The sequence below is a fragment of the Euprymna scolopes genome, chromosome 4 (genome assembly GCF_053919585.1).
Source record: "Euprymna scolopes isolate OS-2025 chromosome 4, ASM5391958v1, whole genome shotgun sequence".
Lineage (NCBI taxonomy): Eukaryota > Metazoa > Mollusca > Cephalopoda > Sepiida > Sepiolidae > Euprymna > Euprymna scolopes.
This window is the reverse complement of record NC_136485.1, coordinates 167232311-167258100: the sequence shown is the minus strand read 5'-3', so window position 1 is coordinate 167258100 and position 25790 is coordinate 167232311. Positions and strand designations below refer to the sequence as shown.

General features: G+C 33.5%; 1 long non-coding RNA gene across 1 annotated transcript; it reads right to left on the bottom strand.

Annotated features, from left to right (window-relative positions):
- Positions 1–484: 484 nt before the first annotated feature.
- Positions 485–18396, bottom strand: LOC145270040 (uncharacterized). Its single transcript, XR_013865294.1, has 3 exons — positions 17944–18396; positions 10515–10552; positions 485–8539 (listed from the first exon to the last, which is right to left on the bottom strand). It is a non-coding gene; the product is annotated as an uncharacterized LOC145270040 (long non-coding RNA).
- Between the last annotated feature and the right edge of the window lie 7394 nt (positions 18397–25790).

The following is a 25790-nucleotide window of genomic DNA, read 5'->3' as shown; positions in this document are numbered from 1 at the left end:
GGTAACATCACATTTTTTCGATAGAAAACAAAAACTTTTCACAAAAGTCTGTCTGTGGAGGTCATGCGAATAATATGAGTTCTCTAAGCATCTGCGAGACACACCACTGATAATAATATAGAAAGAAAACTGAGCGACTCCTAACTTTGGACGTCACAAAGATTTTAGAGGATAAGTTAAATTATTAATTAGCTAAGAGAACGTTAACCTCTCTCTCCTGTGTGAGTTTATTCTCTCCAAAAATACAACCTTTCAAAACTCTCAGCCAACATCTTCTTGTGTCCTTTCTTCGTGAAAAGAAGCTTTATTTGTATAGCTATCACTAGACAAAACTGAAACGATGAATAGAAATGGTGACATCAGTTCACATTGAAAGAGGAGAAATGACGAATTAAGGTAGTCACACGCACGCATACACATAATGAACATTTGCAATTCTGTGAAAAAGAAATGATAACAGACCCACATATAAATACCACGTATAAATTTTTTTTATTTGATTCCTTTTGTTTATTAAGAACATTACAATATAACAAAAATTACTTCCTTAACACATCTACTTGGTCTTTACTAAGGAAACAACCACATTTAAAGTGGGTCAGAAGTTACATCGGCCAAAATGTTGTGAAAATAACATCCAGGATGAAATAGTCTAAAAAATCCAAATTATCCTCATCTAAAAATATTGAAATATGACGTTTAAAAACAAAAGGCTGTATGGCAAAAAGGTGTTGAATTTAATATTTTTATTGTATTTGCACACATTGAAACTAAAGGATAAATCTTTTTAAATGTTTTTCTAACAAGAATGATAGCATATAGCTAACCAAGGTTGATTAACTTTAAAGAACGTGCAATACAATAGGTTTTCTCTATTGAAAGTTATTGCATATAACCTGGTACATTCGACATTTTTGAAAGCAAAAAATATTTCACTGTGAAATGAAAATTGCACAATTAAGAATTTATCGTATATATAAAAAAATAAATGCAACTGAAGTAGATTAACTGCTGTCCTATGGTAGTCATTTCATGGTACTATGATAAAAAGTACTTCCTTCATGCATCTCTGTGGATTTGGCTGATGAAACAAAAATAAATTACCTCGGTTCAAAATTTCGTATGAATTCACAAGTTTAATAAAAGTATTCTCAAATTCAACATACAAAATTTTCAACTTAAAAAATGCAGCTGAAGTAGGCCAGAACATGTATGAGTCGAAACGTTGAAAATAACTCAACATACATTTAATAGCTAAAAAGTGTTAATTTAAAACAGTATTAAAACATGTCTTAATCGTATGCAAAACTAATGAATATATGCACTAAAAATGTACTGATTGCGAGTTTTTTTTTTATTTATAAAAATTAATTGAAACAAGGAGGCACTGCCAGATGATGTGGTTTTCACATAATCATAGGTTTATTTTACATTTTTAAAAACAAAACCAAACATTTCACAGTGTGAAAAGCAATTTGCATATTTTACATAGGTTTTTCTAATGTTTAACTTCGTATATGATTATGGAAATTTTATTCCTGAGTGAATATATTACAAATCTTAAGAGGGTGTGTATTGTAATGTTCTCGTACATAAACAAGAAATTTTATTCCCAATAATATGACAAAGATTAAGTATTGCAATTTTCCTATTAGTAGGAAATATGATATGCAGCAACAGTAAGAGTGAATTCCTGGTTATGTTAAACTTATTTCATTTGGACTTCAGCTTTCAGTCTTGACAGTCTATAGAGGAAAAGTTTCTTCTGAATTATACTTACATAATTCCAGTTTGATTTTAAAACTTTACATAAAAGACTAGTCTTTACTTTGACTTCTTTTTTTCAAAATGGCTATACTTTTAACAAGGGGAAACATTCATTTTCATATTTATATAAAATTAAATCCTTTGAGCAAAAATATGAAAAGCTCCGCATGAAATAATCTTTCTATGGTTTCTTTCTCAATAAAATGGGACTATGCCTATTCACAACAGATTTTCTCAACATTGGCATATATCAAATGGCAACAAGACAGTTATTTTTTTGTTTTTCTCCAAATAATTAAAAATGAAGAAAGGAAAATTATTTCTTTGTTTTTCTATAACTAAGGCTATAGTTAGATTATTTGTTGTCTCAGGAACAGGTGATATGCTTCCTAGTAATATTGTTACATATTGGGTACCGTATGTCAATAGCAATTAAGTGAACTAGTGTGGATTTTGACAAAGGTCACACTAAGTACATATCATAATGATCTAATAAAACATAATTATTCCCACAGGTGAACCAAAGACAGGTGATGTAAAGTTAAGGGACGGGGCAGCAAGTCAAAGTTCGTAGACACAACATGACATGAGAGGAAGTGGAGTGGTAACATCACATTTTTTCGATAGAAAACAAAAACTTTTCACAAAAGTCTGTCTGTGGAGGTCATGCGAATAATATGAGTTCTCTAAGCATCTGCGAGACACACCACTGATAATAATATAGAAAGAAAACTGAGCGACTCCTAACTTTGGACGTCACAAAGATTTTAGAGGATAAGTTAAATTATTAATTAGCTAAGAGAACGTTAACCTCTCTCTCCTGTGTGAGTTCATTCTCTCCAAAAATACAACCTTTCAAAACTCTCAGCCAACATCTTCTTGTGTCCTTTCTTCGTGAAAAGAAGCTTTATTTGTATAGCTATCACTAGACAAAACTGAAACGATGAATAGAAATGGTGACATCAGTTCACATTGAAAGAGGAGAAATGACGAATTAAGGTAGTCACACGCACGCATACACATAATGAACATTTGCAATTCTGTGGAAAAGAAATCATAACAGACCCACATATAAATACCACGTATAAATTTTTTTTATTTGATTCCTTTTGTTTATTAAGAACATTACAATATAACAAAAATTACTTCCTTAACACATCTACTTGGTCTTTACTAAGGAAACAACCACATTTAAAGTGGGTCAGAAGTTACATCGGCCAAAATGTTGTGAAAATAACATCCAGGATGAAATAGTCTAAAAGATCCAAATTATCCTCATCTAAAAATATTGAAATATGACGTTTAAAAACAAAAGACTGTATGGCAAAAAGGTGTTGAATTTAATATTTTTATTGTATTTGCACACATTGAAACTAAAGGATAAATCTTTTTAAATGTTTTTTCTAACAAGAATGATAGCATATAGCTAACCAAGGTTGATTAACTTTAAAGAACGAGCAATACAATAGGTTTTCTCTATTGAAAGTTATTGCATGTAACCTGGTACATTCGACATTTTTGAAAGCAAAAAATATTTCACTGTGAAATGAAAATTGCACAATTAAGAATTTATCGTATATATAAAAAAATAAATGCAACTGAAGTAGATTAACTGCTGTCCTATAGTAGTCATTTCATGGTACTATGATAAAAAGTACTTCCTTCATGCATCTCTGTGGATTTGGCTGATGAAACAAAAAAATTACCTCGATTCAGTTCAAAATTTCGTATGAATTCACAAGTTTAATAAAAGTATTCTCAAATTCAACATCAAGATTTTCAACTAAAAAAATGCAGCTGAAGTAGGCTAGAAAATGTATGAGTCGAAACGTTGAAAATAACTGAACATACATTTAATAGCTAAAAAGTTTTAATTTAAAACAGTATTAAAACATGTCTTAATCGTATGCAAAACTAATGAATATATGTACTGATTGCGAGTTTTTTTTATTTATAAAAATTAATTGAAACAACGAGGCACTACCAGATGTGGTTTTCACATAATCATAGGTTTATTTTACATTTTTAAAAACAAAACCAAACATTTCAGTGTGAAAAGCAATTTGCATATTTTACATAGGTTTTTCTAATGTTTAACTTCGTATATGATTATGAAAATTTTATTCCTGAGTGAAAATATGACAAATCTTAAGAGGGTGTGTATTGTAATGTTCTCGTACATAAACAAGAAATTTTATTCCCAATAATATGACAAAGATTAAGTATTGCAATTTTCCTATCAGTAGGAAATATGATATGCAGCAACAGTAAGAGTGAATTCCTGGTTATGTTAAACTTATTTCATTTGGACTTCAGCTTTCAGTTTAGCAGAAGTCTTGACAGTTTATAGAGGAAAAGTTTCTTCTGAATTATACTTACATAATTCCAGTTTGATTTTAAAACTTTACATAAAAGACTAGTCTTTACTTTGACTTCTTTTTTTCAAAATCGCTATACTTTTAATAATATCTCCTATATATAATGACTGCAGAAATTCCCCTCTGGGCCAAAGTATCATAGGTTTGCAACAACAGATGCCACATACAAATTCAATATATCTAGCCTAATAGCCACTATCTTATGTAGCTTTTGACCACCATTTTAGACATTCAATCGTGATATTAAAATGCTACATTGCATCCAATGAGCAACACCATCACAATCGCAACATCTAGTGTTTTTCTAAATATTTAGTCCTACCACCACTATCAGATATTCCACAGATACTGTGATTACACCGACCGTATCTGGCTCAGAGACAAATAGAGATAAAATGATCTTTCCAATTTCCAATATATAAATAATAAAGTCTCCCTCACCAAATTCCATCCATTCTAATTAGTTGAGCTCTGAAAATTCTCATATTCCAGAATCCAGTTGTTCACTTCATAAAAGAATGTTTACTAACATTACATTATGGCATCACTAAGAGACATATTTTTTTGCCTGGAGTCAAGTTCATTTAATGCACAGGTCATTACAGACATGTAAGAGGGGGAAATACAAGAGAGCAGAAATCATTAAACAAGCGTTAAATAATCCATTCACTTGCTTTCTTTTACAAAGTTTAACATGGGCTATCCACTATGAAATTCTACTTCGTCATTGTCGTTGGTGTCTATGACAATGACGACAATGACGTCTTCATCAAAAAAAAAATAACACTGAGTTCTTTCACCATTAAACACACTCTGTGTACATTGGTAATGTTTCAAAACGATGCATTACATATTGAACATTTTAGCTCCCAAATATTTGTGACTTTTATATCAAAATTTATCCTCAAAACTCTTTAAAAAATGCTGTCTTCATCATAACATCTACAAAACTGATTTCTTTTACAATCAAACACACTGTGTACACTGATGATGTTACAGAACGCTGCATTAATTATGTATACATGCATATATATATATATATATATATATATATATATATATATATATATATTGAAGAGTTTAGCTCCTAAGATTTTTTTAAAAACAAAATAAACGTCTTTGTCATAACTAAATTGAAAAGGTTGCCTTTTTTTATTATGTAAAAAGATAAGTACAGAAATTTATTGAATGAAATAAAACCTCTTTTGTCAGATAAATTGAAGAGGTCAGCTCCCAAATATTTGCGTTTTTTATAATGCTGCAAGATAAATATAGACATTTATAGAACAAAGTAAAACAAACTTATTTTTGCCAACAATTTTATTTACACTACATATTACTTTTAATAAAATTTCATATTTTTTATTGGAAAAAACAATATACTCGATTTTTTGGAAACTAAACTCTTTAATATATATATATATATATATATATATATATATATATATGAAATGCATCGGTACTTCGCTACAGTATATTTATTTTGACCATGGGCGTCAGTGACCACTATTATACTGGGCACGCAGTGGCGTCCACTAACAACTGTAATTTTTTTTACAGGTCGGTTGGAGGCATACTTCCAGTGAGCAACGCTGGTAAACAGGTCCTGCTAGTTTAATATTAAAATGAAACATTTCATAGTGAAGACAATTTTTCATGTAAACTTTCCAAAACATTTCTATGCAAAGAATAAAAAATATCTTTTTATTAAAATCTATTTAAAAGTAAAGACTATTTTATTTAAACTTTTCAAATATATAAAATCATTCTAAAAAACATTTCAAAGTAAAGACTAAAAAATATTTTTGTTTATAACATATTTTATTAAAGCATTTCAAAGTAAACGCGAGTGTCTTTATGTGTAGTTTTTTAAAATCAATCTATAATTATGTAAGTATTAATTAAAAGGGGCTTTTCTTCATATATACCGGCATGACTTCTGTTAAACAATAAGCAGAAGTAAAAAATGAAATAAACTTATTAAACTTAACAGAATTGGTAATTCTTCAGTCGATCTATAGAATACCTAGTTTTTCTTAGAAATCGATTCTATTGATTATATCGATTATATTAAAAACAAATACATACTGGTAATGCTCTTCCATCAGATCAATTCCATGTCGATCATCCAGAAAATTAGGATTTTTAAAACCAATATCCTCAGATTTTGTTGTAACATCAATGTGTCTGCATGATTGTAAAAATTAATCTGTTATCACATTCGCCATATCATTGCGAAAAATTCTGATGCCATTTTTAGATTCCTCGGGTCAAAAACTTAACCAAGTGAATTTTCAGGTAACATCATTTTCCAAACAGAAACTGTTCAAGAAAATGTAATTATTAAAATGGGCGAGATATCACACGATTTATACAAAACAAAAACGACTTTAAATCAGAAACTACTTGGAGTTACATGTTTAAATGTTCAGGATTTAAAAATGTTATGATTTTATCTGTGGTGCAAGTTACAACAAAATCTGAGGATATGGGTTTCAAGCCGTGGATAATTTGACATGGAATTACCCACCAGTGTTATTAAACTAAATAAATAACCATTGTTGAGAAAGCAATGATTTCGCTCTTGTATGTCCACATATTCACTATAAACAGGGGAAATGATAGTAGTGGTAAGGATAGTAACAATTAGAGAAAATTAGGAGAAAAATGATTTGGTTCAACCCCCCATTCACTGAATGCATTAAAAAATATATAACCAATTTTATAAAATAATCGATAATTTTAAAAAGACTGAGATAAACTTCTTAATAAAATACATATGTACCAATGATAAAACTTTGTTGAAACAGTTATTATGTTGTTATTATGAAGTGTGTGTTCGCATATGGACAATTAAATTTGATTTCTGAGTAAAAGAAGAATCACATAATTCACAAGAATACGGTTTCTCACCAGTATGGGTTCGCATATGTATGACTAGACTTGATTTCCGAGCACAAGAATATCCACATACATTACAAGAATATGGTTTTTCTCCTGTATGTGTTTGCATGTGTTCAAAAAGACGTGCTCTATCAGCAAAAGAAGTGTCACATACTTCACAAGAATATGGCTTTTCTCCAGTATGTTTTCGAATATGTACAACTAAATTTGCTTTCTGACTACAAGAATAATCACATAATGTACAAGAATATGGCTTTTCTCCAGTGTGTGTTCGAATATGTCCGACTAATTTTGATCTTGTAGTAAAAGAAAAGTTACAAACTTCACAAGAATGGGGCTTCTCTCCAGTATGTACTCGTACATGTGAGAGTAAATTTGATTTCTTAGCGCAAGAATATTCACATACTTTGCAAGAATATGGCTTTTCGCCGGTATGTGTTCTCATGTGCTCAACAAAATGTGAGTTGTCAGGAAAAGTACTGCTGCATACTTTGCAAGAAAATGGCTTCTCGGCTGTGTGCTTGCGCATATGCCTGACAAAGTTCGACTTCTGTGGACTTGAATATTGACAGAGTTTACAAGAATATGGTTTTTCATCAGTATCTGTTTGAATATATTTCCGAACTTTGGGCTTATTTGAACACGTTTTATCACCTTTAGTTCGGTCTTGTATGTGTTGTGTAGAAGATGAGTCACAAACTTTGAAAGAATATAGTTTCTCTTCACTGTAATCTTGCATTGCTACGTCTTGTTTAGAGATACTTTTAAACAATGAATTAACTTGTTATACTCTTTTTGGTCACTATTCTTTGCTTTTGTTATTCTGTTTCATCTTATGAGTTATTCTGATAAGATATTCAATGAAAAAAGATGAACATATAAATGATTAGCTCATTTCTGAAGTGATTCTAACTTATTATATTCATTAAATAATTTTAACTTGTAATGTCAGTTATAATATATTTTTATAGTTATAAAAGTCAGTATTTTATCTGAGTTTTCTTAGGATCCAAGATGAGTGATTCACGTTAACAAACACAGGTTTATATATTTAATAAAAAGGAAGATGTATATATAGAAAACATTTAAAATTTCTTCATCGACTCTCACTTGATATATAATTTTAAATCTGGCATTCCTAAAGTGGAGGCCAAACAAAATTCATTTGAAATTGGAACAATAATAACAAATGTAAATAATTCAAAGACACCAATTTATGGTCTTTAAAACAAAATGCTCGCATGCAACAGAGTAATAAAATTCATTTTTTAGTCACTTTGTATATCGATTCAAACAGTTGAACAATATGTACTTTTGCTTGAACTATGTTTTTGTCTAAAATTGACGTTTATTTCAAAGGAAATTCTCGCATTGAGCATGTAGGATGTTCTCCTCAATTTTAGAAATTTTGTTAATAGCATGATTCATAAATAATATATCAAAAATAAAATGTTAAATCAAAGTCCATCGGATGTTTTAAGCCATGATATCTGAAAATAAAAATGAATAAAATTTAAATAATAATGGTTGAAAATCCATACAAACATAAGCGTTCATATTACTATTATTGGATTGAACTCATAAATTCTAAATAGAATTAACTCCACAAAAGCCAAGAAATCACTCCAAATTTTTGTATTGAAACTACTAGAGAAAATTCTGCCTCAACAACTAGGAAGTATAAAAATGCTTGAGACATTATGGGAGTACCTAGTGATCTATTCAATTGATTTAACAAGATTTTATAGAAATATTTTGACTTATATAACTTGATAATCTCATCAAAAAGGTTTGTTCCACTTTATGATCATTCCAAGCAACATTAGGTTTTCTGAAGACATTTCATTTCATTGGTTATTGCTTCAATGCAAGATAATAGTTAATACTGAACTCTATATAAAGGGCATATTTTTTTCTTACTTAAATTGATGCTTTCTTTAAATATACTTGTTCTTTACGTTAGACAATGTGAGAACAAGCTTGGAATTACGGTTCTGAATTTTTGAGATGATTGATTATTCATATTATTTGAATTCTTCAGATTACTGTTCTTATCTTGAGTGTTATTTGCACAAGGTTTCTGTTGATTTAACCTCTGACTGTGGTGCCGTGGATAGAGTAGTTATTGAAATTCAGTTGTAAATGTTACATTCCTGGAGATTGAAGGTTCAATTCTTAGTGTGGGCAACCCAAAAATACAATCTCAAATCTATTAAATAAAGGATTCCATTCAGAATTCTGTGCAGATTCCAAAGTTCAGATATACCTGAGGAAAGGAGGTTACATCAACCAAAACGTTATGAAAATAACAATCAAGATAAGGATAATAGTATAAAGAATCGAAATAATACGAACCTTAGAACTTTTTAACAGTTTAGTGAAAGATAAGTCAATAAGAGAATTCAAACCTTTCCAATCTGTTTTATTAAACATTATTATTATTATTATTATTTTTATTACATTATTTAGAAATTAAATTTTTTCTATCGCTAATCTTTACAGAAACAATTCTAACGCGATGTGACACAAAAATCATGGTAAAAAATCATGCAGTTTCTACAAACAAAAGGATTCAAACCACCAAGAATATCCTCATACCAAAGCGTTATTCACTAGGTGGGTTGAACCGATTTCTTCCAAAAATGAAAGTTTCATGGGAGTATGAAAATCCCAAGTGATCCCCAGTCGCATGTCTATTCCCATCAGGGAACAAGTTAGGTTTTTTACAGCTCTTACAGAGAGGTGTTGACATTCTCCTACATACAGCACTTGGTATTCCCAAATGGTTATCCATCTGGTACTGACTAGGCTCCACATTGCTTAACTTTGGTGATCAAATGAGAACTGTTGTGCCAACATTATTATGTGGTATAAAACCACAAAGAATATCCGAGTTAAACTTGTCACAGAGCTCATAAGATTAACCACCCTCTCTCTCCACCCCCTAAAATAAGGTTGTATCCAATAGTGATGTGTTCAGTAATAGTTTCAGCAGAATTTAGCACATATTACAGATTCCTATTTGCTCACAGTAAATCCAAATGTTTGCAACTGTTTCAATGTAAGAGTTTCTGCATCAATATGCAACAATGGATGAAACATGGATCCACCACCTCATACCAGGGTCAAATCAGTTGAGTGTACAAGTGAAAGCCGTTCAAAGTGAGAAAGATGCAAACATCAGCAAGCAAAGTTTTGGTCTCAATATTTTCGAATGCTTAACAATTTTTTATTGATTACTTTGATAAAGACAAATAAATGATAAATGGCAAATATATGGGATTATTGATGTTTCAGAGTTGAACAGAAAGATTGCAAATAACACTCAAGATGATAACAGTATTCCAAATAATCTAAATAGTATGTATATTATTATTGGTGCTTTTGCAATTTGGAAATAAGTTCTTAAAATCTCTTTTCTTATTCAAGAAAATTTAAAACAAAACATTCATTTTTTCAACTTACCTGTTTTTGCTTTTTACAAAATTCTGCCATGAGAGAATCTGTAAAGATAAGAATTAATTTTTTTTCATCTTATTTATGATTTTGAATTATTTCTAGATTGTAAAATTGTTCAAAAGTAGACTTTTAAGCCCATTAAAAATTGGGAAAATTTATAGCGCATTGATTTAGAATGTTTTATGTGAATGTGATGGTTGGATATGGTTAAATGCATGCTAATTTTGCATTAAATATTAACTCCTTTAAATCTCTAACTGTGCATTGAATGGATACCATAATATTAAGTTTGCTATACCTTATCAGTGGCGTATCTAGGGTATGGCAGGCATGGCCCGTGCCATGGGCGCCACTCTGACATGGGCGCTTAAAGCAAGAATAACCATATAATTACTTTATTAAAACATTCATTTCATGGTTTATCTTTTGTTAAAATTGTTCCTGTATTATAATATTATGTAGGTTAGGTATATCTAAGGTATAAATTATTAAGAAGGGGCGCACATTCAAACTTTGCCATGGGCGCCATTTTACATAGGTACGCCACTGTACCTTATTATAATAAAGGTCCATAGAAATTTTCAGCCAGATCATCCTAATAGTTTCCGAGAAAAAAATAGAAACCGACAGATTAAAAGAAATATAATATAGATAATAATGAAAAACAAATGACATTAAAACCAAATCTGAAAAAATCAAAATAACATTCTTTTCTTTTCAACAGAAAATGTCTTCTTTAAACTAAATACTCTCTTCAACATCAATAAAATATTTTCTTAATTACAGAATCAGGGTAAAAAGGAAATATTATTTTACATCCATTTTAAAATAATTTGATTTAAAGTAGTCATAGTAAAAATTAATGACTTCTTACACTAATAATGGCTAACACAGGGATTCAAAATTATCAACAATAGTTATCAACAATGGCTAACACAGGCATTTAATAGATATGTAAAAACGATGTTGATTTTTGTAGTTAGCTATAAAGAATATATTAGTTTGGCAGCTTTCGGGTGGTTAACATAAAAGATGTGTCAAAAGTTGAATTTGTAAATAAACTGAGGCAAAGTTTTACCTTGACATCATATGTTAAATTTACTCAAAAATAAAAAGGACATCCGGATCTTTTTAGGTAATTATGTGTAAATACGGCATAGTCATGTTGACATACTGGTTTCTGCTGGATCACAGAAGTTAAGCAACGTTGAACCTGGTCAGTACTCAATGGGTTACCATTTAGGACTTCCAGGTGCTGTAAACACTCTCCGCTTATATCGGTATTGTTTCCAGTCATCCTGGACTTCTCCTTTGGACTTCTCCTTTGGACTCAAGCAGTGCTAATTCAGAAGTGTGCTTGGAGAATTGTGAAACCCTTGCCTCACAATTACACATGAAGCTGCCCCTACAGGGGGCATCCTTTGTCTTTCATTACTAAACAAAGGTATCAATGTGCGAATAATCTAAAAAACATTTTTTTTTATAATTTGGAGAGGGTATCAATTTCACATATAAATTCTTGAAAATGATTTCCCATTTCTGTGCCACCAGGTGGTAATGATAACCTATTTTCATAACCGAATAGTATTTTAAGGACAAATGGCCTAAGAGTTTCTGTTAGATGTCAATATTAAACTGTAGTAGGGTGGATCAAGAAAGTGAAATGCTAAAAACGCTAAAAACGTTCAAGTTTCATTCCACTTTTTCTGCATGAAGATCAGTTAGATGAGGAAGCATATGAAAACCCAAACGATTCAGATGAATAGCAGAATCAGTTGAGTGTTTGAAAGTCAAGAGAAAACATACTTAAGAGGAATTATGTTAGTTATCTTGTTAAGATTACAAAATTGATGTGAATTATGACATTAGTGAAAGTGAGGTCTGTCAATTGATTTTGGGAGGAATTACTCATGAGTTATTTCTAAGAAATTAACCATTGAAAAAATAATTATCTAGGAATAAGAACTACATAAGGCAGAGGAAGCTATAGCTGTAACCCTTAATATATCCAAAGCTTTTGACAATGTCTGGCATGAAAGCTTCTCATGAAAATGAAATCGTATGGTATTTCTGGACAAATACTGAATATAATCATATGCTTCCTAGACAAAAGAAAAATCCAGGTGGTTTTCGGTGGTTGTACATCTAAACAACATGATGTGCCCAGGAGTCGATCACTTGGCATTTATTATTCTTGATATTCATAAGTGACCCCCCCCCCTAATAAAATTGTGTCCGAGATGAGTATATTTGCTGAAAACACCATGCTCTATAATTTCTCTCCCACAGAAGAGACGTTGCAAGCCTGTCTTTGTTTTATCGCTATTTCCATGGCAGGTGCCTGTCTGAGCTCCAATCCCTCGTACCCACTCGCCAATCTTTCACGAGAAACACTCATCTGGCTGAAACTACTGTCAATAATTTTCCCCACTCTTTATCTGTGCCTAAATACAAACGTAGATTCCATGAGCAAAGCTTCTTTCTTAGAACTGCACGTCAGTGGAACTCTCTGCCGCTTGCCTGTTTCCCACCTAACTACAACTTGGACGTCTTCAAGTCCAACATAAACAAACTCCTGAAAAACCGCCCCTTAAGTAAGACACTATCAAAACCCCCAATACTAATGATTACTACAATACTATCTCATTGATTACTGTACACGCAATAACACTTATTCTTGAGTGGCCTTTGGGCCTTGATAAGTGGTGACCCCCCCCCCATGTGAAAAAAAAAACATGAGGAAAAAAATGAATGTACACATGCCAAAGCAATGGTAGAAATCCTAGAAAACAATATTCAGTTTGTAGTGAAATGAGACTGTAAATGGATGGTAACATTTAAGGTGACTAAGACTAAGCTTTTTCGTTTAACAATTACAAAAAACTTTCAACCACCGATTGCCATGACAAATAACACCCTACCTGAGAACCCACCCTTCAAATTTCTCGGCTTAACATTCACAGGTAACATGAATTGGAACAAATACATTGAAGACATTACCAAGGCTGCTGCAAAGAAGATGGTCTTCCATCTACTGTGGTAGAAAATTACTTACAACAGAGAGTAAACTATATCTTTACCAAACCATAATTTTCCCATGCATGGAGTATTATTGCCACATCTGGGCTGATGCATCTACTACTAGTTTCTCACTTTTAGACAAGGTCCAAAAATGAATTGCAAATCTTCCTTAAAACATATGATAGGTCCAAGTGAAACATATGATAGGTCCAAGTGAAACATATGATAGGTGAAAGTGACAATAAACAAGAATGTGAAAATTCATCTGCAACACACACAATTATTGAAATGATCTGAATAAAAACTCAAATTGGTTATATGCTCTCAAATATGCTGTTTGTCACACGGATGATCATTTAAATTTACATTCAAAATAGCTCCCCCTCAACTCTAAAATAAACTTTTAGTTCTTGTCCAGACTTCTTCCTTGTAAATGGACACAAAATATCAGAATTCCTCATCAGTTTGTACCAACTTCTCTTAACTTAAACTGTAATTCATCCTTTCTTCATCTATGCTATCAGCTGTCTCAAACTCGACTCCCTGTTCTCTCAAACTCGTCCCTTTAATCACAACTATTCCTCACATATGAAAATTACTGCCAAATGTATACAAAGAATCTATCAACAAAATTATTTTTCCTACCCCAATCCCATCACCAGATGGACCAAGCAGGTGTAGTCGCATAAGTAATACCTATTATTATCCCTGTATTAAAAATCATAAAGAAAAATCTGTATGATGTACATAACAAAATGAAAATATCATATTCCAAAAATCATATAAATTGATCAAGTAGTTTTATTTTTAAATAAGAAAATCAAACTTTATTCGTAACAGAAGAGCAGTTGTCTTATCTGCTATTTTAAAAACAATCTTTAAAAAAAATGACGATAACTCAATAATTTAAATTTGTGAGAATTATATTGTAATGCTTACAAATTCCCATTAATCACTTAAAAATGATTTTCTTTATAAAAAATAAAACTACTTGATCAATTCACGTTATTTTTTAAATAATTTTTAATAATGAAGTGTTGAAATTTAAGTTTTAAATTGCTGAATACCGTTTCATGCGAAAAAAAAATCTGTTGTTCTTTTCTCCTTCTGACATGCAAGTTAACTGTACAAAAAAATAATCTGTCATTCTTTTTGCCACTGGCATACAAAGTATATAGAAAATGACTCTGAGTGAGCAGAAAATATCTTCTCACCAATTAAAAAAATACGGGCTTTTTATATGTTCAAATTCGACATATGCAAATTAAGACGCAATCAAATTTGAGCATGTGTCACCTTTTTGTGTCCTATCAGTCGGGTTTCGAGTTTTGAGCATCGCACACACCTTAGTCACTTGTTTCCATCACTGTTGTCACCAATAAATAAATAAATAAGTTTAAACAGTCATTATTAAAAAAAATTAAACACTTCTTGAATTATCTCCCCCTGTTGTGTGGAATTTTGCAAAAATGAAAAAAGAAAAAAATGCCCTGAAAAGCTAAAATGAACCAGTGTTACCGATTATGTTGCTAAAGAATTCCGTTTTTTATACTCAATATTTTAGTTCTTGGAGTCAGTTTCCTCTATAAATTTGACGTAAGATAATCACCTATTTTCTGACCATCACTAATTTCCAACTTGTAAAACTTACAGACATAATAGGACACAATTGATATCGTTATTTTTAATGTTATTATGCAGTAACCATATTTTAAGGTGGTAGGAGGTAAATCAACCAGAGACATTTTCTGGATGGGGGGGGGGTTAATAAATATTGCACATATAACACATGATAGATTTTTAAAGTTTAAAAATTGAAAAATATTTTTCAATTTTTAAACTTTAAAAATCTATCAAAATTTTTCTATTGATTCAATTTTTACGATATTTTCAGTGTCAATGTGAAATTTTATGCTCTTTCCAATAAACGTAATATAATATTGTAGACAATCGTTTTTTTTAAATGCACCCCCCCCATTTTGAAATGTCTATTAAAAAGTAAATAATTAATTTACTCACCAAAGTTTTATATATCACAAATTGAAGATAAAAAATCAATAAATAATATATTCAAATTTAAAACAAAAAAAGAAGTGGTTTTTTTTTTTTTAGAAATTTACCTATAAAGTCCGAAGTTTAAAACCTTATTTAAAAAAAAAAACACTTTGGGTTTTTTTTTTTTTTTTAATGAAACCTTGATCCTTGTTCCTTTAATTATGGTTTGAATTACATTTTTCGAGTAGTTATAAGCTTGGAAAGACAGGGGGTCGACTTATTCAATATTTTTTTCACGCATTCGTAAGGTCACTAGTGCATCGTTTTGTATATGGACGGTGGACTTTTTTTTAATAATAAAAACGGGGGGGGGCGAAGAAAAATGTTAAAAGCCTACCAGCGCTAATTGTGACCATTGTAAAAAAAAAAAAAAAAAAGAAAAAAAAAGGAGAATAAATTTCGGTAAATTAGTTATAATCTGGATATGGATGTTTATTTTACGTTAAATCTATACAGGGAAATGATCCCTACTTTACAGGTATGAGCAAAAATGGACGATTAAAGATAGGAGGCGGATCTAGTTTTGAAAGCCGATTTATCATAATTTTTTTTTTTTTTTTGTGGGTTTCCGACTACTTTTGATTGTATTTGAAAGATTAGAAACTAAAGTTAATTTCTTAAAGGAAACAAAAATATTTGTACACGTGAAAAAAAGGTTATGAAAAATATTTTCACAGCGAGCTAATTAATTTAGCTAAATTTTGAAGTTAAATAAAATCATTGTAAAAATCCTTTAAAAGATAAATATTAGTTTTCTGGGTCTATTTCAAAGATAATTAGTAAAGTAAAGTCCTAAGATATTGAATTAAATAAACAAAATACCTTGTTTGTACAAAAAAAAAAAAATAGCTTAATTAGTCCTCAAAAAGCGAGTAATTCTGGGGGTGTTCGCCCAAACTCAACAAACTGGAGTTTAGTAAACACTACGAATATGAAAGCCCAACATTACAGTCAATCGAAATGCTGTTTCAAAATGAAGTCATGATATTAAAAGGAGATAGGGGTGTCAGTTTTCTTCCTCCTCTCCCAGACGTGCATCCATACATTTCTATCCTGAACATTGGTATCATTTTTTAATTCAATTATTTTTTTATGTTCCTGTTTTTAAATTATTATTTTTTTTTAATTATTGTTCAAGATTATATAAAAATTATGTTAGCTGAAAGTTTCACATTCATGCGAGTAAGGAAATATTATGCGAAATCTTTAATTTAAAAAAAAAGTAGAAATATTTTTGCTTATAATTTTTTTGTGTGAAAATATTAAATAAACAATGCTTTAATTCCATGGTAATATTGGTAGTTCGAGAAATTAATTTTTCTTCAAGTTATATAGAATTCATTAATACGGACTTTAGAGTTTTTTTTCGTAATGTTCCTGTAAAAATTAAATAATTTTTTAAAAAATTGTTATAATTTACGATGCTTTTTTATCTTTTTATAAAAAAAGCAAAAATAAATTCCTTTAATTTTTTGTATTACTGAAAACCATATACTTTAGGAAAGGTATTTTTAAACAAAATAATACATTTCCACTAAGATTTAAATAAAAATAATGGGTTCATTATATTCCGTGATCATTATTTTATAAATACTGAACATTTCATTAAAATTGGTTAATTTCCTGATTTTTGGTGAATTTTTAAGTAAAGGGAGGGGTCAAAACGTTTATACATTTTGAGCATCGGCATTCATTTTGCTCGTACCTACTACTCTAGAATTCTAAATATTGGGGAAAATAAAACAGGCTTTTATAGCAACTTAATAGGGAAATCTACATAGAAAAAAGAATTAGTGCGTAAAAAGTTTTAAAACATGTGAGCGTGTGGGAGGGGAGGGGTATACATAACAAAAAAAGGCGCCAAAATTGCTATAATGATAATTTTTAATTATCTTTATAAATTAAAGTTTAATTTCAGACATTCCAAAATACATTTTACATAACATTTTGTATGGCGGCTAAACGGAAATGTTATATAAAAATAAACCCTGTTGTGTAATAACCGTTTTCTGTCCGTTTGATCTTCCATAGACGTTTATTTGTCAATCATGAAAATATTTCCTTGGTGTAGAGGGAAGCTAAAAATTTTGAAATTAAATGATTTTCTATTTAGTTTTAAAGTTGGATTTTTTTTAATTTTCATTATATGAATTATACTTGACAAAAGAAATATTTTTCAAAACAAAATCTTCATATCGAATCATTTGGTCAAGGGGTTGCTATTTTTTGTTTTTATCCGGTCAGCCACAATGGTAAAATCGAGATTTTTGTTTGATCAAAATTATTCATTTCTTCAAAAAAAAAAAAAAAATGAAATTAAATATCATTAAATAACCAGAAAAAGCGGAAAGCGTCTTACCTTTCATGTGAGGAAATTGAATCCGAAAACTAAAAACAAGTTGCTTTCTTGTTTTCTTTTTGTGATGGAAAAAAAAAAAAGAAATGGTCGGTGTGTTGGGATTTTTTGGCTTTAAATGTACACAATTTTTCTCCTTCTCCCGTCCAATTTATGAAATAATAAAAGATTGAAAAGAAAAAAGAAAGAAAACACTAGTGTAGTTGTTAAAAAAAAAAAAAAAAAAAAAAAATGGCATTTCACTGAATGATAAAGATTGGAAGTTCGCCATGAAACGGTGTAAATCATTATTACGTCCCGTGTGTAAACAGGTCGGTTTAATATTAACGCATCCAAATGGCCATTCTCAAGGTTGGATTTAACAAAACAACATGTCGAAAACGAAAAATGTTCCAGTCTCACATTAATTACCGTAATAAAAAATATATATATATATTTCAGACTATTGTGAGGGGCGTATCCCAAGTGATACGTTTTTTTCTCTCTCTTCCACACGCCTCCGCCTCACTCCTCAGTACCAACGTGTTTCAAAATGTCTACCACAAAGCAACACACCGCTACAACACAAAGTACTGTGTCAAACAAAATTCTCCCCAACTCCTCCAAGCGATCTGCTTTATGAAGCTTGACACACCTCATTTGCATGCGTGTAGCATGACTTTGCGAGATCGTCCAAGACCGTCCAAGACTCTGTGTGTTAAAACCTCATGGACGCCATTTTGGATGTCTTTTCGTCCCAACCCGCAGGAAAGATAAGCACGAACGTGTTTGAAAGGTAGGCCATTACTATTTTCCCCACACTTCCCCCTGATCTCATGATCTCATGATCGCAGAGATAGTAGCAGGAAGGTGGCAATTGCCTCCGCCGAGTGCTTCTTCGAAGGAAGATGGTGCAAGCCTCATCTTCGCATGCACTCTCATCTGCAGTCTGATGATTGAAGAACACTCCATCTCCTGGGAGGCTACTGACATCTGAGTTGCTGCTTGATGGGGCTGGTGCGAACCAGAGCGATGGCCCACTGGCCTCAGAACCAGAGTCAACTGCGTTGCCGGCCGCAGGTTCCTAATGTGACAGAACACACAGGATGGACTGTTGACTCACCACATCGGTCACTCGGCCCTGCTTATAACTGTCAGTGTACCGGTTTTACAGCGGCTCCAACTAGAGAGAATCCACTTTGGTGTACGAACCCTGCTCTTCCTCATTGGCGACTGCTCTGTTGGAGTAGATTCCCTTTTCCCAGACTTAGTATTAGTAGTTTGCGTTTGCAGGTACTGTTCCTGGAGAGATGCCATCCTTTGGCATGATGTTGTGGCAGTACACGACTTCCAAGATTGTGCACTGCTTCCTGGCTGCAATTCTTTTAATGCTGCAATGGTTTCTCTCAGGATACCATTGCCAGATGGCACATAAGCACATAACCACTCCTCTAGGAACTGCCTGACCTGACGGCTGCAAAAGGCTTGGTCATTGCCCGTCAGCACCTTTTCAAGCACGCCTCTTTCAAAAAACACAGATGACAGCTGATGAATAATGTAGAAGGAGTCTTGGCGTTCAAGTGGTCTCCAGACTGCGACACACGTAGGTCCACAACTGATTAAGATGAGGAGGTCATTGCCACCATAATGTGTCATATTTATGCCCACTCTCTGCCTTCTGCTGCTCACTCCCAATTGCCCCCTCTTCCACTGTATTGGAACTGGGTCGATTGAGTGGCATGCCACGCAATTTTTCACCACTCTTCTAGCATCTGTCTTTGCTACTTCTGGGTAAATCATCTTGGCAAAATATAAGGTCCGCTTGATCCAAGGATACCCACACTGCCAATGAATTTCCATGATACGATCCACATCCACATTATACGCAATGGCTGCACACAGTCGTTGAAGAGTCTCAGAACCTCCCTAAGCCACTGTTGAAGTACTTGTGTCAGCGCATCTGCTCTGTTGATCATAGACCTGATCAATGTTATGTCTACAGTCAGATTATACTCTTTGATGGTCTTGACAAGGGTAGCGAGCCGACTTCGTATTAACATCTCACTCACTACCCATAGGGTCAGCCTTGCTCTTCCAGTCAATGCATCGGTGAATGCACACATAGTCTGTGATAATATGTTGTACCTTGGCTTACCACTGAAGAACCAGGTTAACTCCCTTCAACGTGGCATCAAGTTCGGCCAGGTTTATGTGCCTAGAATTATTGTCTGGCCAAAGCCAGCAGGCGTCTTCGATAATGTAATTATCAGCTGCAAGGGAAACTCAAAAGGCTAGTGAACTGGTGTCCATCCAGACTGTGAACTCGTTCTCATTGATGCATCAATTCCTTTGCACAGGGTCGTCACGGGTCACTCTGGGCACAGTCTCCATCAGCATGCTCCGTAGGGTGGCATGGTGCACTTCATCATCCTATCCCGATGATATAGATGTTGCATGTCGTTTTATAGCCGCCACTGCCACCCTGGGCCAATCACACACAGAGAAGTAGCTCACCAGCTTTCCACAAACAGAAAAAACACTACAATGAGTGATGTTTGAAGGGACCTCCAGAACGTCACCACCTCTTCTCCAGCAGAGTCTCTCCTCACTACCGCTCATGAACTGATCAAGCACTTTTGCCTCATCTCGCAGATGCTCCGGTTCCTTGCATGTCAGTCTGAAGTTCTGGAAATGCTTTTTGACCGATTGCGCAGATATGAGGTTCTCATTTACAAAGATATCATCGATGTATGATGATGTTGCCTGTCGCACAGCCTCATCCTGTTGCCGGATCGCATGCATAACCGCCATCATAATGCCTTGTGCCACATTGAGACTGAACACTAGCCTAATCAGATAATAGCAGGTTCCCTTAATTTCAACAGTCTGAAATAACCACAGCGTTTTTCAATGCATATCTGCAGGTGGGTCCAACACAGGTCCAAAATTGCCACATCTGACCCCTGCTGCTGCCACTCTCTTAATTTGAACGTACAAACATCAGCCCCTGCTATGTATGGGTCGATGTGGTCATTAAGCTTACGGTAGTCCATGATGGGTCGAACCTTCTGTTTGCTCTCTTGAAAGATTACCATCAAGGAAATCAGCCTTCATAGGAGCCTGAGCCCATCCTCTTGGTATGAAAGCAGCCAGCCGTTTTTGATCCAAATCTGCAGTTCTTGTATTGTACCCCTTAGCAACATTGGAGGGGGTACACGGATAGTTGGATAGGATATTAGTAGCTGATCACCCAACCACTTTCAAGATGCCGTCCATGTGTTGGTGTCCCTGCCATACCCGCATGAAAGTCAGACTCATCAAGGATAATTGCAGTGCAAACGCGTTTCTCATGTCGGAAAAACTTTATCTTGCCAGTGCCGTCCATACTGATTCCACCCAGTACTTCGACATTAATAATTATCCTGTGGAACTCTGAATAGTACAATTCCCGCTAGAATAATATTCACAACTTTCCCAGATTCAATTTGATATGACACATGAATATAAACCTCGAATAGATGACTCCCTACAGTACTTTAAAGGCACAAAAACAAACACAAATCAAAAACGAAAATGATGATCAGTGCTGCAAGCCATGATGTCTACAACTACATCTGCTGGACGAGTATAAATACAGCATTTTGTTTTCAATTTCAAGCAATTCAATTTTTTCAAGACTATCACGTGGAATGAGAAATGTAACTGCCGAACGTATAAGTAAAGAAATATTGAATATATTCTTATTAAAAACAAAGCTACATACTACCTAATACATAAATTATGACCAATAAAATAAATAAAGATCTTGGATTCTTACCTCGTTTGCACTTTTAGGGGCTAAAAAAATAAGAACTGCTACTACATTTGAAACTGGCCGAATGACGGACGGACGGTGAAACGAAGCAACCTGTTCTCTCCAGGGTCAAATCTCAGAAAGGCTTGGCATCCTTTTTGTGATATCATTTCGCCTGGGGCATTGACCAAATCACGGCGCGGAAGTAGGAACACCTATCTTATTTTGCTTTCTAAACTATATATATAACACAAATGAATAATTATTTATTTTATTTAAATATATTTATACCACTTTTACGATATTATTCTAACTAGAACGGTATTTTTCCTATCCTTTTGGCCTCATCTTAAGGGCCTATTTTACGATGACGGATTTAGCTAGGGTCTATTAGGCTTTGATATTCATCATTAAGGGGCCAGAATACCAAAACCCATCTATCCTAAGAAAAGATGACTCTGGCGGTAGCCACAATCACTGCATGGCGAGGTTGGGCCCATTAGCGGCCCAACCCAACTCAGCAGCAGCAGTCATATCCACATAGAACGGTTCAGACTAGCTCACCAAAAACGGCCGAACCCAGTAGCAGAAGCAGCGACCATTCGTTGTTGACTCGCTCGATTTTCAGCAGACCAGCATCCCAAGTCAGCGTGTATGTCCTGTAGCCACTGGAGACGACCTCGTAGCTGTGCCAGTTCAAACATTGGCTGGACTTCAACCCTCAGCCTGAGACCTCCTACCACCATTCAGTTTCTTTTTTGGAAAATAAACCTGAACGGATTTATATTCATTCATGACGTTTGCGTTTGTCATCTCTTCTTTGTCATTGTTGTGTTTTTGTCTTTTTCTTGCCTGTCATCTTTTCGTTGTAGGGTCGATTGCCACCGACATTCGGGCCCACAACAATCCTTAATTTTTGGTGTAGTAAGCGAATGTTTTAGAGTATGTTTATTATTTACAATGTATAATTAAGACATGAAATATTACATATACAGGAATGACAAGAGGGCACTATATTTTGGATATTAACTTACAACACGTGTAAATGCCTTAACCTCTGCCTGGAAGAGTTGCCCTAATGCAAGAGCACATACATCGGATATTATGTTAACATACAATTTATTTTATATAAATCTTCATATCTTCTGAAACATACAGAAAATGATTTGTCCCTCTCTGGGGGATAAATGAAATTGTCCCTTAGAATCTAAATGGCATTTCCAGAAAAAAAAAACACTTTCATTCTAGTTATTTTAGTAATGATCCTTCCAACTTATGTTGCCTTTTTTCGTTTTTTTTCTATTGTTGTTCAAGTAGTTTTGTCTTTTTTGCTGTTTTTCTTCGTTTATTTTTCATTTTTACTGGTGTTCAAATAGAAGTTGTTGAAAATTTTCTTCATTTTTATCTGCTTAGCCATTTAACAAATTCGAGAATAGTAGATTTTAAGTTTTCCATGTTTTCTTTTTTACAAAGAAGTCACCTATCGCTTATCAAGGCCTAGAGGCCACTCGAGGACAAGGGTTAAAGAGTATACAGTAGTCAATGGGACAATATAATAATCGTTAGCAGTGTAATTTTTTTTAATTGAATTACTTAAGGGGAACGGCTCATCAAGTACTTGTTTACATTGGACTTGAAGACGACCATATTGTAGTCAGCTGGAAAGCAGGAAAATGGAAGAGAATTCCACAGGTGTGCAGTCCTAAGAAAGAAGTCTTGTTCATTAAATCTACGTTTAGGTTTAGGCACAGATAAAGAGTGGGGGAAATTATTGATAGCAGTTTCAGCTAGAGGAGTGTTCGTGTATGGGGAGTAGATAATACAGTGGATGTGTTATCGGCAGCTCCAGTAACTCTCACTTCTCCTTTTTTGTCCCTCAGTCCTCATGTAAATGAGTGATTTTTCTGACAAGGGGTGAAAAGAAAGCTGCTTTAAAGGTCGGTAGCATATGGTAAACAGTAGTCTGAGATGTCGGAAATTTTTCTGTCTCTATGTCTATCCTTGTGGCCATGTCACTAGTAAGGGTGCTGGAGGTAAACGTTTTGTCTGGACTGATGTTATCCGCCTGATAGTCAGGGGCCCGAACCTTGGATTAACCACTAAGGAGGCTGTCCTATCAGCAGGCGCAAAGTACTGGGACTGCTGTATCGCCATTTGGTGAATGGACTCTGGACCATGCAGTAGTCTCTGGTGGGGCCTCTCGATGCCATACTAGTGGGTAATTGTAATGGCTTTACCTTTTCATATGCTACAAAAAAAAATTCCTGTCTTTTTTCTCTCTTACTTTCCCTCTCTGTACTGCTCTAACCAAGTATGCCGACCTGTTCCACAAGTCCCAAAACCTCAACATGTTTGTGGGTTTTCTTTTTCCTTCTGGTTCCCATGTGCGAGTGGCAGAACGACCCCCCCCTTTGTCTCTCTGCGACTACTACTATATTCCTCCTGGTCCTATGATCACACATGAAACAATCGGGAGGTGCTCTTTTGCGTCGAGTACTTCTGTTGCAGGGCTAACAAGTGTCGATGTCAGTCCCACAAGCGCTCACAAAAATAAAAATGAAAATAAAGTGGAAAATGGAGTTGAACAATTAAGCAAAGATGACTGAGGCGGAAGAACAAATTAAATACAAAATTTATTTTTTTTAAATTGTAAATAAATGAAAATAGAAGATAAGAAAGTTTGTTCTAAACTGAAAGTGTCCTCCTGCAACTGAGGTAATAAAATGAAATGAAGGAGAAAAGTAAAAGTTCTTGGTTAGAAACAACCAGTCCTTTTTTGGGGGGAATAATTAACCAACATAAAAGTCCATCGCTTACTTTAGCAGAGAAATAGAAAAAGGTAAAAGGTCCATTTCCGTGGAAAATTAATTACCTGTTGCGTATGTGTTTAATGGAAAATTAATTACCTGTTGCGTATGTGTTTAATGGAAAATTAATTACCTGTTGCGTATGTGTTTAATGGCCCATAGGACGGAGTGGATGATAATGTCTACAGCATGCTGATTGAGGTTGACTGATTTGTTTGGGCGCAAAATGCCTTTTTTATAGATCCAAACCGGCTCCACAAATGCAGTTTGAAAAAAAAACATTTCTGAAATTTGTTTTCTTCATAATCCGATTGGATGAAAAAAAAAAACATCCTTGTGACGTAAGATGCTTCCCAAGACGTCATACAGAGTTTCATTTATATGCCCACAGAATTTGTGTAGATGTAAAAAGACGATGTGTATGTGGCTGAAATTATCCCTACATAACCGCTCATGCGCAACTGGGTTTTACAGTTGAAGAGCACGCATACACTGCATGCCATTATTCTATTTGAGTAGTCTCGATGTGACAGCAGTGAGGCTACAATACTTCTTCGTAGTGGTATCGTTACCATTACTGGATCTCCATTAGAAGTATTATCAGAAGAGATATCACCTTTATTTATGCTTGGTGCCTCTTCACGTGGTCTCTCTCCATTTGTTACAAATCTCTCACTCACATCCTCTGAAGACATTTGTATGTAGTGGCATTTCGTCAATCAATATGTTCTGTACACTGGTAACTCTAATTACACGACTTGCTCTATATTTCATGGTACATCGTCCATATGGAGCCTTTACCAACATTTGGTCACCCATTTTGAAGACAGTCTGCTGTTGATTGCGTGCTGGTGCTGATGTTTCATTGAGTCCTTTTAGCTGTATGCAGTACCGATAGAGCATATTTACAGGTGCTGTGGCAGAGAACATGTCATCCTTTTGGTGACATTCTATTAATCTACTGCTTTTGCTACAGTACAATGTTTTCTGGCAGCAATTTACAGTTTTGTGTATTATTTGGACTACTTATCTTGAGAATTATTTTCAGGTATACCTTGTTAGACTCAGTATTTTTTTTTTCTTGAACTCAAGAATTTACATGGAATTTTTAATCTTTTATTAATCCATGCAGGTAGCATGCTCTTGTTTCATAAGGCATAACTAAGTAGGAATTCAACTTTTCCATTGCATTTTGACTGTTGTCCACACTGAGGATTGATAAACTCCAGAAGAGTGTAACTAATAACTGTACTTACCAAGTACTTCATCAA